This window comes from Oncorhynchus tshawytscha, unplaced genomic scaffold (assembly GCF_018296145.1).
Source record: "Oncorhynchus tshawytscha isolate Ot180627B unplaced genomic scaffold, Otsh_v2.0 Un_contig_17767_pilon_pilon, whole genome shotgun sequence".
In the NCBI taxonomy this organism is placed as follows: domain Eukaryota; kingdom Metazoa; phylum Chordata; class Actinopteri; order Salmoniformes; family Salmonidae; genus Oncorhynchus; species Oncorhynchus tshawytscha.
In genome coordinates this window covers 66719-82853 of record NW_024609023.1, presented here as the reverse complement: position 1 = coordinate 82853, position 16135 = coordinate 66719, and the positions used below count along the sequence as shown (strand labels likewise).

Genomic DNA, 16135 nt, shown 5'->3' with positions numbered 1-16135 from the left:
GGAAGGGAATTTGTGTTTATACAGGAAGTACCCCTCCTACACTTACCAATCATGTCAATGTCAAGCTATACAGAGCTTTAAAGCTCGCCAGTTTGTAGTTTTAGAACTCGGAAATGAGTTTCCTTTGGCTCGTTCAGCCATCACAATAGGAAAAATGTATGGGGGGAAATTAGGGTTTGTAATAAACACAGAAAATAGTTAGCACAGGCTAAGGAGATCTTATACGTTTTGTTCTATGAGATAATAGCAGTCAGTTAATATGACCTTTATGAATTATGAAGCCTTATGTGCTTTTTAAAATTACTTAAATACGTCAAAATTCACAAGTGACGTTCGCCGATAGATTGTATAACAAAACATATAACATCTAAACCTGTGTTTACAACAGACCTTATTTTCGGCATTCATCCAAAAACACCATTAATTTCCCCATAGGCTTTGTCCAGCGAACCATGGCAAAATTAGTGCCTATAAAAATTTTAGTTACTTATTTTAATTACTCTTTCTCTCTATAGAGCCCCACAGTGGCCGAGTCATAATACCCATAAAACCTAGTGGCCAAACAGGGAAATGGTTCCAATTGTTTTCCAACATTCATTTTTTCCCCCATAGGTGATTTCCAATAGGCTTACCCTGACGAGAGATTTCACATCGGCTACACTCACCCCCCTTTTGACCTCCTCCTCTTTCTGCAGCAACCAGTCAACAGTATAAACTTTACGTCCGTCCCCTCGGTCTGCACATGTCAACAGTCACCCTCGAAGCATCGTTACCCATCGCTCCACAAAAGCCACCGCCCTTGCAGAGCAAGGGGAACCACTACTTCAAGTGATGTCACCGATTGAAACGCCACTAGCACGCACCACCGCTAACTAGCTAACCATTTCACATCGGATACACAAGCTCAGACAATTTTTTCAATACTACATTTAGCTAACATTAGATAGTTAATCCAGAGATGCTTATGTTTAATACTAGATCATTGATTGCAGGATATTAGCTTGTCACTTAGCCTTTTAATAAATTGATAACAGTAAACCTAGATAGTTGTATCTCATAGTACTCCGAGTGGTGACTCAAGACTCGCGTGAAAATAAAAGAGAGCCGCACACTCTAGGAGTTCAGATGCAAAATGTAATTACCGGTGTCTGTAATCATCGCCAAGAGTGGCCTAATATCATTGGTTAATTCTCAAATATTAAAATGGCATACAAAGAACAACATACAAACAACAAATGGATAGCATACGATCATATATTCATTTTAGACTACACAAGCTTACAAACAATTACAATGGCAAAGTCACAATAATCACAAGAATGGCTTCAGATCAAAGTCTACGTTGAGACCGAAGGGAGCAAAGGTCTTTAAGTTAAAGATCCAGGCAGCCTCTCGTTTTAACAATAAATGATCAAGGTCACCCCCTCTCCTAGGGAGGGTGACATGTTCGATGCCAATATAACGCAGAGACGAAATCGAGTGGCCTGCCTCCAAAAAGTGGGCCGCAACTGGATAAGTAAAGTTTTTGCACCTGATGGTGCTACGATGCTCTGAGATACTTACTTTTATTTCGCACTTTGTTTTACCCACATAATTTTTACCACAAGGACAAGTTATAAGATAAATAACTGCCTTAGTGGAGCATGTGATAACACCTTTGATTGGGATCTGTTTCCCTGTTTGTGGGTAGCCAGATAACAGATGGCTAATTACATTGATATGCTTTGGAATGTCTAGGCAGCGTATCAGGAAAGCAAGCAAGACTTTAGTTTAGATAAACAAATGTAGTTCGCTAGCTAGCTAGGTCGATAGCTACCTTACATCAGACATCCTCTACGCTGATGTTGGCTTATTGGATGCTACCAAAAAATGTAATGGGATGAATAGAAATAGTGATAGCACACAGAAAGCTGCAATGATAGAACCCATTTTCAACTCTTGGCACATTGACCTTACAAATGTTCACCCCAAGTGAGCCCCCTGACTCATTGACTATAAGGCCTACAGATGAATTCAGGTCTTTTAATCAATGTGTGCTTGTGTGTGTTAGTGTATGAGTACAGGTGCATAGGTTTGTGTTTGTGGGTTTGCATTAACATAAGTGAAGTAACACATAAAATATTGGTTTAGGTGTTACGATATTCATTTAAAAAGTAGTTACTCACCTGATAACGTTATTTTTCCACATTAAGTGGAAAAAGTTATCATATTAACCAAGAAGATATTACATTTACTGGTTTTATTACATTATAAATCTAAAAGTTATTACATTAACCGTTGTTACAAGACAGCATGCATAGTTCTTACCTGGACCTCATGGATATTATTATCCAATGTATTATTGATTAGTTTTAGGAATATTTTAATCAATATAGATATATAATATATACAGTTTAAGTGATAACTTCTTGTTTAGAAGATAACGGATTTAATTTATTGATCAATTGAATACATGAATATACACCTATTGTTGAAAAATTCTACATAATGACATTTAATAATATCATGAGTATATGAAAAGATACAATTATCAACACGCCCCCACACACACGGGTTCGCTGACATTTTCTATGATAACATTTATCCATTTAGATGTGTAATATTACATAGACACAGGGGAGACCTGGTCCTAGATCAGAGCTGTATATTATGCTCCAGAGGTTACCATGGTGATCAGACTAAGGCAACTGTTTAAGAATGAGAGATGGATATGACTGTTCACTAGATGTTTTCTACTGATCCTTTATTTATGGATCTGGAACCGGTGTCAGATAGGAAGGAGAGGAAATACGGCACGTTTTTGCTTTTTGGTGTTTTCTCATATTCCCTAAATGAGCAAAGCTCTCTCCACACAGACAGACATAGGGTTTCTCTCTAGTGTGTGTTCGCTGGTGTGAAATCAGGCTCCCTGATTGACTGAAGCTCTTCCACAATTATCACATCTGTAAGGCTTCTCTCCAGTGTGTGTTCGATGGTGTCGATTCAGGGTGGAAGCTGCAGCAAAGCTCTTCCCACACTGATCACAGCTGTAAGGTTTCTCTTCAGTGTGTGTCAGTTGGTGTGTTGTCAGGTGGACTGACTTATTGAAGGTCTTCCAACACTGATCACAGCTATAAGGCTTCTCTCCTGTGTGTATCCGCTGGTGTCTAGTTCGTTTTTCTGATACAGCAAAGCTCTTCCCACACTGATCACAGCTATAAGGCTTCCCTCCAGTGTGCGTTCGCTGGTGTGCAGTCAGGGTGGAAGCTAGAGCAAAGCTCTTCCCACATAGACAGACATAAGTTCTCTCTCCAGTGTGTGTTACCTGATGTCTAGTCAGGGAGGAAGTTACAGCAAAGCTCTTTCCACACTGATCACAGCTGCTCTCCAGTGTGCTTCACTGGTGTGCAGTCAGTGTGGAAGCTACAGCAAAGCTCTTCCCACATAGACAGACATAAGTTCTCTCTCCAGTGTGTGTTACCTGATGTCTAGTCAGGGAGGAAGTTACAGCAAAGCTCTTTCCACACTGATCACAGCTATAAGGTTTCTCTCCTGTGTGTACACACTGGTGTACAGTTAAGGCTCTTGCACTAACAAAGCTTTTCTCACAATCAAGACAGGGGTAAGGCTTCTCCCCTGTATGAATTCTTACATTCGATTTGAAGGTGTTAGATGCAGCAAAACTCTTCCCACACTGATCACAGTGAATAATGAAGCCACTCTGGCTTGTGAAACTCTTCCCACAGTCAGAGCAGCAGTGGTGAGGTTTCTTCCTGTACGTCTCTGCTGGTGTTTCTTGGGGTGTTCTAATCTGGAGAGACTCTTCTCTGTCTCGTCAGCAACAGGATGTTGAGGCTCCCCAGATGATAAGCCCCTCCCACTAAGAGAACGATGGTTAGGGGTTTCCCCTGTAAAATAAAGACATTGAATACTTAGTATTTGTTTATGGACCCATATTTCCAAAACCTATAACTTTTTTTTATTGTTATTTAGCAGGTGCTCTTATAAAGAGCAATTTACAGGAGCAATTAGGGTTAAGTACCTTGCTCAAGGGCACAGACAGATTTTTCACCTTGTCAGTTCAGAGATTGGAACAAGCAAACTTTTGATTAGTGGCCCAACGCTCTTAACCACTAGGCTACCTGCCGCCCTTATCATCAATATACACTCAGTGGAGTGGCCAGTTTATTAGGCACACCCCCTCCATACATGTATACTGTTAATCAATGAATTAACAGAAGTTGCAGAAGCAGATTGTAGTCTGTTCCACACCCCATTGTTCTTACTTGATGAAATCAAATCTCCCTCCTTGTGTCCTTCTCTCACAGTTCCACTCTGCCCTGGTGTTTTCCTGCAGTCGACCAGCCGCACAGACACCCTCTTCAGACCCAGCAGTAAGGCGCTACCAGGAGAGTTGTGACCAGGGGACGGACTAGCTCTGTCCTGGTGACCACAGGAAGTATTGTACATAGAATATCATTAGACCAAACATTTGATTACTTAAGTCTAAATCTCTGATTGGTCCATCCTTATAATACCTCCTTTCTCCTGAAGTGTGTAATCGTTCACTACTTTCCACAAATGTATAACAATTCTAATGCTCAGAAGCTTTGATTGCGCATTCATTGGAGTTGAACACATCTTTCACCCCTGAGTTAATCTTGGTTTAGGCAGAACTAATGTCTCATGAATTGGTCAACCGCTCAATTTAGTTCTGGGTTCATACGTGATAAGAGGAGAGCTTAAGAGACGCTGGAACAAGGAGCTCCACCCTCTTTCAAGATACAGGCCGTATGTCCCCTCCCCTTTCCAAAATTCAGAGGACGCCAACACCTGCGAAACCGTGATTTGTCATAATAACCAGAGAGGAAAAACCTCAACATCTGAACTACTGCTGCTCATTATGATGTAGTATTTAGAGCCAAATCCATCAATTATTTGGTTTTACCTTCCACCCGAAATGAAATGAATATCAATGTATACAGTTATCCCCATGTACAAGAGCCACATCTTTCTGGTGCCATTTACAGCTTGTTTCTAGTCTAAAGCGTTGCAGAGTTATTCTGATGTTTTTCTGGTGCCTTTTACAGCCTGTTTCTAGTCTTGTTATTAGTTTTTCTGGTGCCATTACAGCTTGTTTCTAGTCTAAAGCGTTGCAGAGTTATTCTGATGTTTTTCTGGTGCCATTACAGCTTGTTTCTAGTCTAAAGCGTTGCAGAGTTATTCTGATGTTTTTCTGGTGCTAACAAGCATGCAATGAACAACGTGCTGTTTGCATCTATATTTGCTCACCCTTCGGGAAATCAGATCACGACTCAATCCTACGTATTGTACAGATATTCCAGTAATTCTATACACATACTGTCCATAATGTATACATCCTATACATCCTGTGATGGAAAATGTTATCATGTGAAGAGCAGTCTTCAAAATGTTCATATTGTTATAAATAATCCTTGGTTCCTGCCTGTACTTGGTAAAAATATGAAGGGGGGCAACATGACCCCCTCCTCAGGACCATCTGGCAGAACGACCAGAATATGTTCTATAAGTTAAGACAGGAGGCGGTGCCAGACACATGCCGGAACCAACCCTATGAACTATGACTATGTAACGTGTCTGTAACCAGTAATATAAGAGATCTAATGGGACTTCCCTGAGGGAGATACCTTCAGAACGGTACTTTATGCTTCCTAAGTTTGACTTTGACCTCTAGAGCATGCTGATAATAAACAATGATTCATTTAAGATTGACTTTGAGTGCCCCTGTGTAGAATTTACACGACTATCTCATCACATCTACTACAAGACCAAAAGTATGTGGACACCTGCTCATCAAACATCTCATTCCAAATGCATGCGGTCCCCCCTTTGCTGCTATAACAGCCTCCACTCTTCTGGGAAGGCTTTCCAATAGATGTTGGAACATTGCTGCAGGGACTTGCTTCAATTCAGCCACAAGAGCATTCGTGAGGTCGGGCACTGATGTTAGCCGATTAGGCCTGGCTCGCAGTCGGCGTTGCAATTCTTCCCAAAGGTGTTTGATGGGATTGAGGTCAGGGCTCTGTGCAGGCCAGTCAAGTTCCTCCACAACAATCTTGACAAACTATTGCTGTATGGAACTTGTTTTTTGCAAGGGGGCATCATGCTGAAACAGGAAAGGGCCTTTCCCAAACTGTTACCACAAAGTTGGAAGCACAGAATGGTCTAGAATGCTGTAGCGTTAAGATTTCTCTTCACTAGAATTAAGGGACAGAACGATGACCAACAGCCCCAGACAATAATTCCTCTTACACCACACTTTACCGTTGGCACTATGCATTGGGGCAGGTAGCGTTCTCCTGACATCTGCCAAACCCAGATTTGTCCGCCGGCAGCGAGCCTTACACGGAACCCAAACTGTCTGCCATCATGCGCTATCGTGCATAAATGTATTTTGTCCCCCTACACCAAACGCAGGTTAAAATATCAAAACAAACTCTGAACCATTACATTAATTTGGGGACAGGTCGAAAAGCATTAAACATGTATGGCAATTTAGCTAGTTAGCTTGCACTTGCTAGCTAATTTGTCCTATTTAGCTAGCTTGCTAGCTAATTTGTCCTGGGATATAAACATTGAGTTGTTATTTTACCTGAAATGCACAAGGTCTTCTACTCCGACAATTAATCCACACATAAAACAGCCAACCAAATCGTTTCTAGTCATCTCTCCTCCTTCCAGGTTTTTTCATCTTTGAACTTATAAAAAAAATCCCTGATTGGCAACTACACTTTTACCACGACAACCGGCAAAACACTTCGTCTTTCAATCACCCACCTGTTTCTATAAACCAATGAGGAGATGGGAGAGGCAGGACTTTCAGCGCGATCTGCGTCAGAAATAGGAATGACTTCTATTTTAGCCCTTGGCATCGCAGATGCTCGTTGGCGTGCGTGAGCAGTGTGGGTGCAATAATTGAATAACATGGATTTCTAAATTTATTTTGCGCGCTCGCGCAAGCGTGTGTCGGTCTGGTCAGCATGTTACATCACTCCAGCCGAGGCTTGGCATTGCGCAAGGCAGTGGCGGATTTAGGTATGGGCAGCCCAAGGCGGCATCTTGCCGGGGGCGGCACGGGGCGCCCATTATTTTTTGGGAATGTTGACATTTGCGTGATCGATTCTTCAGGTGGGTTTGTGTGCACGCACATGTGTGTGCATCCCTGCGTAACAAACAGAATAAATAATCTCCCTTTCGCAAAGTTTTAAATTTCCATATTGTAGGTAACAATGATGATTTTATTATTACTGGGTATGTATGTGGGATGTTCCACCACTATAAATGCTGTGAATAACATGCGTAAACTAATGCCCATTTGCTCTCCTTTAGAAACGCCTGTAGCTGCATCCCACCAAATTCTGCTGCTGAGGATGAATCACTGTCTACAGACCCTGCTGCTGAGGATGAACCACCGTCTACAGATCCTGCTGCTGAGGATGAACCACTGTCTACAGACCCTGCTGCTGAGGATGAACCACTGTCTACATACCCTGCTGCTGACCACTGTTTGCCTGCTGCTGAGGATGAATCACTGTCTACAGACCCTGCTGACTGACAGAATTCAGACACAGCTTGTTTGCACAGGACCAAGTGAGGTACCACCTAACTTTGTTTCCCCAAGGAATGAGAGTGAAGGAAGAAGTTGCCACCACCAGTATATCAGGAAGACCTTGGTGAGTGGTGAAAAAATCCCTAGAAGTTGGCTGGTGTATTCTGAAAAAAAAAAGCCTTTTCTGCTGCAAACTCTGTTCTAAGAAGAAAACTAATTTGGGAAGCTCAGGACTTGTGACGTTCTTCATAAAGATGAGACCAAGGCGCAGCGTGAGTAGAGTTCCACGTAATATTTAATAACTGAAACTCAACAAAACAACAAACTATCGAACGAAACGTGAAGCTCTACGAATAGTGCAGACAGGCAACTAAACATAGAACAAGATCCCACAAACACCAAAGGGAAATGGCTACCTAAATATGATCCCCAATCAGAGACAACGATAAACAGCTGCCTCTGATTGGGAACCATATCAGGCCACCATAGACATACAAATCACCTAGACCTACAAAAAACCCTAAACAATACAAAAACTAGTGTACCCACCCTAGTCACACCCTGACCTAACCAAGATATCTCTGTTTTCTTTATATTTAAGGTCAGGGTGTGACAGTACCCCCAAAAAAGTTGCGGACTCCTGGCCGCAAACCTGAACCTATAGGGGAGGGTCCGGGTGGGCATCTACCCTTGGTGGTGGCTCCGGTTCTGGATGCAGCCCCCCCTCTTTACGCTGATCCCTCCGCCTTTGTAGAACCGGACTGTGGACCGGCGCTGGAGACCCCAGACCTCAGAATTTGTCTTACTCTTCCAGTGACCGTAGCTGAAGCAGAGGAGCTTTCAAAGCTGAAAGCTTTGTATGGCTCGCCCAGGGAGCTATACAAGCCCGAACTGCGACTGGCTCAAGGTGATCTTAGGCTTGTGTGCGGCTGCTCAGCTATGGAAACCCATTTCATGAAACTCCTGACGAACAGTTGTGCCGACATTGCGTTCAGAAGCAGTTTGGAACTCGGTAGGGAGTGTTGCAACCGAGGACAGATGATTTTAACGCGTTACGCACTTTAGTACTCTGCGTTCCCGTTCTGTGAGCTTGTGTGGCATACTCCTCGATTGAGCCATTGTTGCTCCTAGACTTTTCCACTTCACAATAACAGCACTTACAGTTGACCGGGGAAGCTCTAGCAGGGCAGATATTTGACAAACTGACTTGTAGGAAAGGTGGTGGTGCTGCCACGTTGAAAGTCACTGAGGTCTTCAGTAAGGAAATTCTACTGCCAATGCTTGTCTATGGAGATTGCATGGCGGTGTGCCCAATCATTTGAAGGGGTGTCCACATACTTATGAATGTACTGTATTTATACTCTGGACTAATATTTATATATTTCTTAATTCCATTTTTTTACTTTTAGATGTAACATTATTGTCATGGATTATTAGATATTACTGTACTGTTAGAACTAGGAACACAAGCATTTCGCTACACCTGCAATAAGATCTGCTAAGTATGTGTATGGACCAATACAATCTGATTTGATTTGTTTTCTCAGCAAGTTTGAGTTGTGTCCTGTCTGACAGTGAAATATGGCTAGCGTTTACCGCAGCTTGGACTATGGAGTAGCTAGCATTGCAGAAGTCCATTGCATTGCATGCATTCTAAGGTAGCAGTTTGGCATTTAAAAAAAAAACGGAGGTACATTTTCCCACAAAACATAGCTACGAGCGGCATTTGGACGTGAACTTGCTATCGTTAGCTAGCTTTCCTGTCGATGTTCAGCTGTTGTCTGCTAGCAAGCTAATGGCTTTAGTTATTTGTGTAACAAACCTTCCATCAACAATTGCAGCTAGCTACATTTATTTGCCTTTTCGTTAGATAGCTAGCTACAGAGGCTAACTTTAGCTAATAGCAACTGTATTGTTGCCAAGCATCCAAGTTGCTGACCAGGTTAGATAGAACTATAGATAAATTAGTTAGTTAGATTTGTCTGAAACTTAGTTGGCATTGCCAGAAATGCTACAAAAAGTTATTAATGGACAGAAATGTGCACGCAAGAGTGATACATTATAAATGTAATAAAAACGGTTGCATCTACAAAAGGTAGTCAAATAAACATTTAAGTCCAATGGTTACTTTATGGAAGCTAGTGTCGTTTTAATCCGCTGCAATCATTTTTACCAAATCGGCGCATAAAATACTGAACACTCACGACTACAATATAATGGAATATAAAACAAAATAATTTGTGTGATGAACATTTTTATCTTAGCAAGGAAGCCAAAGACAACCAAAACTAAAAGTGTGTACTGTATGACTGACTCATAGACCGTTCAGGGAACATGAAAGATGAGGATGGCATTTCTCTACAAGTTAAGGTGAGTCAACATGTTTTTTTCTACTCGCAATGCACACACAGAAATCAGTACCATGGATAGACGCATCATATTTAGCCTAAGTTTAGTTAACTAAATTGTTTTTGGCAGCGGTGCAACATTTAGAAGTGGGGGGGACAAAAAAAAAATGCTAATTAAGAATGTAGGGATGTCCCTTGTCCCCAGTGAAAGTTGCACCCCTTGTTTCTTTTTAAATATTTTAGTTGTAGTAATGTAAGCATAGGTGATAAGATGATGTTGAAGTTTAAATTGTGCTTGAATAGTGGATGCAGGGCCTGTTTTCTTTGCGACTTGCGGTAACTAAATCTATTGTTGTTTAGTAGTCCGAAAACGTTGGAAACATTAACTTGCTTGATCATTCTGTAGGTTGTAACTGTTAACTTAACAGGACAGATGTTGCTCTCCGGTTTTATGATTTTAACAAAGGTCTGGTTGAATGTATTCTGCCACTGTCTTCTTGTCTCAGCTGTGTCAAGGCTTACTAACAGGTTATAACAAACAACGCAATTATCACAACACAGGTTGTAATATGGCTATTTTTCTGGCTTGGCTGACGCTTTTACCTACACACCACTACTGCAAGTTGTAGCTTTGTCCTCATTATTTCTCAATGATTTTGACTTTACCTGCGCATTGCCTTGTATCAATCTGTGTGCTTTAGGCTAGTAGGCTACTTTGCTGAAGGACAAAATATCCCAAATTACCACCATTTTGTCCAGCTGTTCAAATGGAACGAATGGATATGGAAGATCAAATATTATGAAAAATAGGCCTTGACATTTCATACACCACAGAAAGCATATTGTTCATAAGTCAACCAAACTTACCCGATCCGTCATGGAAGCAACTGTATTCTTTCTTTAATTAACGTTTCTTCAAATAGAAAACATGACAGTAAGAGTAACGTTACGCTACAGTTACTTTCTTTGTCACAGCGTTCAGATAAATAAAAGCTCGACCACACCTTTTTAAATATAAAACTCGATTTAAATTTTGACAAATAAACGTCTCATTTAGACTAATCTTACATTAGAAACATCCTGCAAAAACCGGTTGAATTATATTTGGTTTGAAAACTAGATAGAGGATGGTAACAAAGTACTTCCTGTTGATGCTTTTCAGCTTCTTCTGTGGTGTTTAAGAGGTGCCGCCACCAACTGTACACAGTCATCAACACCTCTCTTCAAGTGGGTGAGGCGGTTTAGGGAGTCATTTATTGTTAGGATATAACTGCTGTATTGCCTCGATGATATATAGTATGTTAAATTAATGTCAAAACAAATTGGCATGATCAATATATCATGAATCTATTTAAACTTTAAATGATTTTGTATCACGTCTTTTGTGTCATCCTCAATGATTGCAAATGCATTATGTCCACGTGTGGTTGTATTGTTTTTACATTTGCAAGTTACATCAAATTAAAATCAAAACAAATCTAAGGTATTTATAGAAACAACAGAAATAGCTTGCAGCCTCCGCCTGGCTGTGGTTTGCTGGAAGGTGGCAGGCTGAATTTGAGATTAGAGAAATTCCTTGCTATCGTCTTTCAAATTAGGTGATGGCTAGATGGCTTTCTAGCGCTTATAGCGGTCCTCTGAATGGAAGACACAAAAGCGGCCTGCCAAGGGCTTGTGGCAGTCCTGTGAGTGCAGGCTAAGAAACTTCAATCAAATAAGCCATTTGTTTTTTGATGACCAAATTCAACACTCTCTCATTGACCTCCATACAAAAACTCCTTGCTTGGTGGGCGAAAAAAACGGACAAATAGCACCTGCTGGAGGGAGACAGATTTTCCCTTGAGTTGGACCTCTCACTTTGCCTCTTCCTCTCTGACAACGTTCTCTTCCAGAATCCAGCTGTGGTTATTGGCTGAGGCCCAGTTAGAGTAGCCTTGTAAATAACATACTGATTACCGATGAGTGATCCGTGCAGTGAACCAGTAAAGTCCGATTGATGTTCAATCAGACTTCTGCAGTGGCCAAACACAATGGCCATTTTAGCATGTAAATCTTGGTGGGGCAAAGCCTACATTTTTTGAGGGGGATGAATGCCAGCAAGGCAACAACACAACACTAAACAATACATTAATTGCACTATAACAGTGACAACCGGTTCCCACAAACTATTAGGGCCTACATAAAGCTGTCCCAGCAGAAGAGCTTTCTTTTCAGCACCATGGAGTGAATCATTGTCATGCTACACCTGGCTATCAGCGGAGCCTTGTCTGGCAGTGAAACATTTCATTCAGCCTCATTTACCTCCTTTAAAAAAATTAAGGCTGATATGGCTGATTTGCTTTAACAAATGTGGTTTCTACTGACAATTGAGATGTACAAACTATGGCATAATCAATCAAATGTATTTATTAAGCCCTTCTTACATCAGCTGATGTCACAAAGTCCTGTACAGAAACCCAAGGGGAATGATGGGGAACGATGAGTGGATAAGAGGCAATCAAATTTTGATTAAGACAATGAGCAACATAGTAGTAGTCAATATAACTATTTGTTTAGCACTTATAAAATGAACAGGAACAGAATTCAGAACATGCACCGTTCTTACAGTATTATCCCTGTACACCAAGTCAGAATCATAGGATAAATAAAGGGGGCATATAAGCAGACAATGAACGCTTTTATAATATTTGATGATATTTCTCTGAAAACGGGCTATAGGCTACATGTCAGAACAGTAGGCTAAGTTATGAGGGGTAAGGGATCCAATTATTAGGTAAAGCACATGGGCTACTAACAGCTTACTACACAACATACATTTAGTATTACTCTCTTAGCTACAGTATACATATCTCCCTGGCATATTACATCATTTATGCAACAGCATACAATACATTTTTGGACTCAGTTTGTGCTGTGCTCACTTGAACAGGAAGGTGGCATGGGCAAATTTTGTCATCAAACTTTGTCATCAAAGTCTGTCTTCCTCTGGATTTATGATACTTTCAAGTCAACTGAAAACTGGGGGGAAAAACAAGGTTGTATCATGACGTCAGTGATCTTCAGGTCGGAACTCTAGAAAAAGAGGCCAGAGTTTCTGACTTGGAATTCCGAGGTGGATGACCATTCAACACGTATTTTCCCGGTCGGAGCTTGCGTTTTTCCGAGTTCCCAGTTGTCTTGAACTCATTGAAGTCTGTCATTTCCCAGTTCAGTTTCCAGTTGTTTTAAACGCGGCAGAAGTCCTGCTGGATTGACAGCATGGCCAATATATTCAACAGTTTCTGGCCCACGATGTTGTATGTGTATGTTTATCCTTTTAAGCTTGGAAAAGAGACCAGACTTGGACCACACACCCTCTCCACTGAATAGCAGGCTAGTGATTGCTTTGCAACGCTTGCTGTTAGCCACTGATTCCTTCCAAACCACTCATTGTTGAATTTGCTATTTCCAACTTGTTGTGTAATGTTTATGTCCAATGGCTGATGAGCACCGATACGTATTATCTATAATTTATCTTCACCCTGCGGTCCGACTCATCCCAAACCATCTCAATTTGGTTGAGGTCTGGGGATTGTGGAGGCCAGGTCATCTTATGCAGCACTCCATCACTCTCCTTCTTGGTAAAATAGCCCTTACACAGCCTGTTGAAAAACAAATGATAGTCCCACTAAACCCAATCCAGATGGGATAGCATACCACTGCAGAATGCGGTGGTAGCCATGCTGGTTAAGTGTGCCTTGAATTCTAAATAAATAAATAAGTGTCACCAGCAAAGCACCCCCACACCATAACACCTCCTCCTCCATGCGTCACGGTGGGAGATACACATGCGGAGATGTTTTAATCAATTACTTTGTAACATGATTATATTTAGTATAGTTTCCTCTAAAAAGGATAACTTCAATGTTTTACAATTTAAATGTTTCTGAAAAATCACTGAGGATGGTCCTCCCTTTCCTCCGGAGGAGCCTCCACTGATACACACCCCCAACAGACACCAGTTAGTCACCCAGATAATCCCCTCCTTACTAATACCTAACGAGCTCAAAAAGGAACAAATCACATAGCCAGATAACAGATGGCTAATTACATTGATATGCTTTGGAATGTCTAGCCAGCGTATCAGGAAAACTAGCTAGATTTTGGTTTAGATATACAAATGTAGTTTACTAGCTAGCTAGTTTGTTAGCGACCTTACATCCGATTGTCCTCTTTTCTGCTGCTCTGATGTTGGCTGACTGGATGCCTTCATCTTTGAAATGAAGAGGAAAAAAAGAGGGAAACATTATTTGATAGAAGAGCATCACTTCTCAATGTTCGATGACATGGCAACCCAATGAGTTGAGACTTCAGGTCCGTTTTCAAAATCCTCTGGTTCAAAGTTGTGGCTACAAACAAACATTTTAATATTTCTCACATCAACTGGATAAACCTTCACGGGGCGGTTCTCCAAGTCCTGAAATCGCTATGAATTCTGGATATTGTGATTTGCTTACAACCAGAAAATGTAGCAAGCCCGTTTCTACAAGTGAGACACAGAAACATTCATATTTGCATGTAGTGAGGAATTTCAACATTTTTATGACACAATATATTCATAACATATTAATGGACACACACTGAGTGGACAAAACATCATGATCACCTGCTCTTTCCATTACATAGACTGAACAGGTGAATCCAAGTGAAAGATGTGATCACTTATTGATGTCACTTGTTAAAGCCACTTCAAATCAATGTAGATGAAGGGGAGGAGACAGGTTAAAAAGGGATTTTTAAGCCTCGAGACAATTGAGACATGTATTGTGTATGTGTGCCATTGATGTTGAATGTGCAAGAAAAACACATTGAAGTGCCTTTGAACAGAGTATGGTAGTAGGTGCCAGGAGCACCGGTTTGTCTCAAGAACTGCAACCTAAAGGACATCCAGCATACTTGACACAACTGTGGGAAGCATTGAGTCAACATGGGCCAGCATCCCTGTGGAACACTTTTGACACCTTGTAGAGTCCATTCAAAAAGAAATTGAGGGTGTTCTAAGGGCAAAGGGGGGTGGGAGCATCTCAACATTAGGAAAGTGTTCTTAATATTTTGTGCACTCAGTGTATACAGGTAAGTCTGTATTCTAGAGGTCGAAGATCAAAGTTCTGTTGATCTGAATGGACAGCTGTGAATCTAATATTTCCAATGATATATGATTAAAGGCTATACATGAGTAATAACCTGTATGCTGACATTGTCATAGGGTAAAACCCCAATGGGATGGAGGGATGAATAGAAAAAGTGGTAACACACAGAAAGCTACTATTGATGCAATGATAGAACACATTCAACTGTAGGGACATAGACCTTAAAACAAATCTATATGAGACATGTTCACCCCAAGTGAGACAACCGATCACCCTGGCTCATTGACTATAAGGCCTACAGATGAATTCTGTTCATTTTTATCATTGTGTGTATATATATATATATATATAATTGTACAGGTGTGTATATTTCAATCATTACGTTATTTTACTTTTAGAAGTGTGTATATTGTTAGATATTACTGCACTGTTCACGGTAGGAACACAAGCATTTCCACACCGGCAATAACATCTGCTAAATATATGCATGTGACCAATACGATTTAAAGATTAGAGTGTATGTTTGTGTGTGTCACGCCCAGACTTTAGATATCCCTGTTTTTCCTATATATTTTGGTTAGGTCATGGTGTGTCTAGAGTGGGTACTCTAGTTTTGTTCTTCTAGGGTTTTTGTATGTCTATGTTGGCCTGATATGGTTCCCAATCAGAGACAGCTGTTTATCGTGGTCTCTGATTGGGGATCATATTTAGGTCGCCATTTCCCTTTTGTGTTTGTGGGATCTTGTCTACATTGAGTTGCCTGAGTGCATACCAGTAGCTTCACGTTTCATTTATGCTTTATTGAGTTTCTCTTTATTAAAAATATGTGGAACTCTATTCACGCCTGGTCTACTCATTACGACGAACGTGACAGTGTGAGTACAGGTGAATAGGTTTGTAATTGGTGGAGGGTGGTATGTGCATTAACATTTGTGAAGTAACACATAAAACATTAGTTTAGGTGTTATATGATCGGTTGAAGTCATTATGTTATTCATTTAAAAATGTGTTACTCACCTGATGATGTAACTTATTACATTGTGGAAAAAGTCATACTATAACAAATTATCATATTAACCAAGAAGATA

General features: G+C 40.8%; 1 pseudogene; it reads right to left on the bottom strand.

Annotated features, from left to right (window-relative positions):
- Positions 1-1619: 1619 nt before the first annotated feature.
- Positions 1620-11102, bottom strand: LOC121844120 (annotated as a pseudogene).
- Positions 11103-16135: the final 5033 nt, after the last annotated feature.